Source organism: Triticum aestivum, chromosome 2B (genome assembly GCF_018294505.1).
Source record: "Triticum aestivum cultivar Chinese Spring chromosome 2B, IWGSC CS RefSeq v2.1, whole genome shotgun sequence".
NCBI lineage: Eukaryota > Viridiplantae > Streptophyta > Magnoliopsida > Poales > Poaceae > Triticum > Triticum aestivum.
In genome coordinates this window covers 613,197,427-613,200,514 of record NC_057798.1, presented here as the reverse complement: position 1 = coordinate 613,200,514, position 3,088 = coordinate 613,197,427, and positions in this window count along the sequence as shown.

The window sequence follows — 3,088 nt, the reverse complement described above, 5'->3', positions numbered from 1 at the left end:
GTGGCGTTTCCTCTGGATGACCAGGACCACATGGTGTGGAGGGCTGGATGAACAATAGACGGTGGAGGGGTGCCCATGGAGGGGTGGTTGAATAGTAGCTGGTGGAGTAGCGCGCGGTGGAGGCTGGATGAACAGGAGCCGGTGGAGGCTGGAGGAGGTCGACGGTAGCCTGTGGAGGCTGAAGGAGGTCGACGGTGGAGATGAACAGTATCCCGTCGAGTCCCGTTTTGCGGTACACCACACTCCTCCCGATGAATAGGACCCCCATTTCGACCGTAGCGCTCCACCACAAGTTTGTTTCGTTCGTTTTGCGATACGCCACACCCCTCCCAATCAACAGGACCCCCGTTTCAACCGTAGGAGGTCTGTTTCCTCCGTTTTGTGGTACGCCACACCCCTCCTGATTGACAGGACCCCTGTTTCGACTGTAGGGGGTCCGTTTTGTCTGTTTTGCAGTACGCCACACCCCTCCCGATCAACAGGACCCCCGTTTCGACCGTAGGAGGTCCGTTTCCTCCGTTTTGCGGTACGCCACACCCCTCCCGATCAAGAGGACCCCCGTTTGGAATGTGTCCGGTCGAACACAAGGTCGTTTCCTCCGTTTTGCGGTACGCCATGCCTCGTTTCCATCGGCTGTTCCGTACAAGCCCTCCCGATGAACACGGTGACGCATTTCGTTCCGACCCAGCCGGTTGGCTCCCCATGAACACGACGACGCTGTTTCTCCGTTCCAACCCAGCCATGTACACGAGCCCTTGCCGTACGTATGCAAGAGTAGGCGTTCGAGACCCCGCCCGATCGGCTGTTCCGTACAATCCACGTCCAATGGAAGTCGTTCCTTGACCATGTTGACTAGGCCGCGCCGAGAGCACCACGGCGGTGGACGACGGCGAGGCCTAGGAAGGGGACGACGCGGAGCCGGGGAAGACACGGTAGTGGAATCCCGCGCGGAGAGGAGTACGAGGGTTCACTGGTTCGGCTGCGGTGTGAGGCTGCCGTTGCCGCAGGGCCTGGCCAGCTGTGGGAATAGTAGGGACGGTGAGGCCTCCGTGGCAGCACAGCCGGCCACGAAAGGCAGGAGCATGCGACACGACCGGTGCTGCTTTGGCCGGCTGTAGCAACAAGACCAGAGGTTGAAGAAGCACTACGGCCATTGGATGGACATCGTACGGTCACTGGAGCTAGAATCGTTCATGTTGACTAAGTTGACAAAGCCCTCCATCCCCGTCAACTTAGTTGGCCCACAAGTTATCCTCCCACTATGGTGGGTCCCAGCTAGCAGGGGGGTATTCATTTTTTGTGCATAATAAGGAGGCACTTCCTTGTGTGCGAAGATATAGCTGGTGGGTCCGACATGTCAGCGGGGGGAACATTTTTTTCACGAAATACAGAGGCCCTTCCGATGGGTCCCAGCTGTCAGGTGGAGGAATCATTATTTTGTGTGTAATAAGGAGGGATTTCCTTGTGTGCGGCCATGGACCCAGCTGTCAGCCTCTCCACGTATAGTCCACGACCGATGGATGTCGTTCGTTGACCACGTTGACCAGGCCGCGCCGAGAGCACCATGGCGGTGGACGACGGCGAGGCCTAGGAAGGGAACGACACGGAGCGGGGGAAGACTCGGCAATGGTTGCCCATGCAGTGGGGAGTACGAGGGTTTACTAGTCCGGCTGTCATCGCCGGAAAATAGCAGGAGGTGTGGGTGAGTAGAGGAATGGCCTGGCCAGCAATGAAGTAGGGTGAGGCGGTGTGGCCTGTGCGGCAGCACAGCCGGCCATGGGAGGCGGGAGCAGGCAGTCCCACCAGAGTTGGTTTGGGCGGCTAGAGCAAAAAGATCAGATATTGAAGAAGCATCACGGCCGTTGGATTAACATCCAACGGTCACAGCTGCTAGAATTGTTTGTGGACTAAGTTGACAAAGCCAAAGTACACGTCAACCTAGTAGACCCACAAGTCAGCCTCCAAATCTTTCCCAAATAGCATACAACCCGAAATTTCTAGCCAGATTCAAATTAATTTTAAATCTAAATATACCTTAATTTAAATTCAATGAAATTTCACCCGCAGAAAAACAATGATATTTAAAATATCAAAATTCGAAAGAAAACAGTATTTTGGAACTAATTGCCGGTTTGCTGTATTTTTTCATTTTACAGCCCATTTCTTATTACTTATAGCCCATTTCTTATTACTTATTGCCCATTTTTTGGGCAAAATGCATCCCTCCTTGCCTTGAAAGATTTCCGGCCCAACAGAGCGTAGAAAAGCAAGTAGGCCTATGTTGGTTATTCTGCAAAAAACAAAATAGCTGGCTAGCCATTTTTCAGAAAGAAAAAAACAAACTGGTCTGGTCATGTGCTAAACATATGAAATAAAAGCCGGGGCTAGACGGGCCACGGGTCCCGCACAACCCAGTTGATACCCTTCTCCGTCCCGAAAAAACAAAATTACTGCACGCGCTGCTGGGTTCCTACTGTCATCCTCACCATGTACAATCATCCCCTTATTCCTCTCGGTTGTTGACCATGTTGACAACACCGGAGGGCGGCGCCGCGGCGAGCGAACCAAGGCCTAGGACGATGGTGAGGCCTCGGACGGGAACGAACAGGAGCCGGGGAAGATCACAGCCAGTCGTGGGAGGCGGGAGCAGGCGGTCCCACCGGCGCTGGTTTAGCTTTGGCGGCTCGAGGAAGAAGAGACTAAAGAAACGCGACAGACGTTGAATGTCAATCCAACGGTCAAGGTTGGCACAATCGTTTGTTGACTAAGTGGACACCAAGTAGCATACATTTTTATATATAGGAAGAAAACTGCAAGGAAAATGCGTTTGTCTGCTGTCCTCCTCACAGGGAACGTTCGCCACATAAGTGACTAGCACCCTTGGTTTTCGACCGAGAGGTCTTGGGTTCGAGTCCCAGGAACTCTCAATTTTGTCCTCCTTCCTTCATCGCAAAAAAAGGGAAAGAAAATCAAAGACTTGGGAAGGCGTACAGAACAAGCTAGTGTACCAGTAAAGAGACATTGCCGAGTTTTAGAAAAAAGAGAGACGTGCTCCTGTAGCTGGGTCGAATCCAAACCTAGACTATGA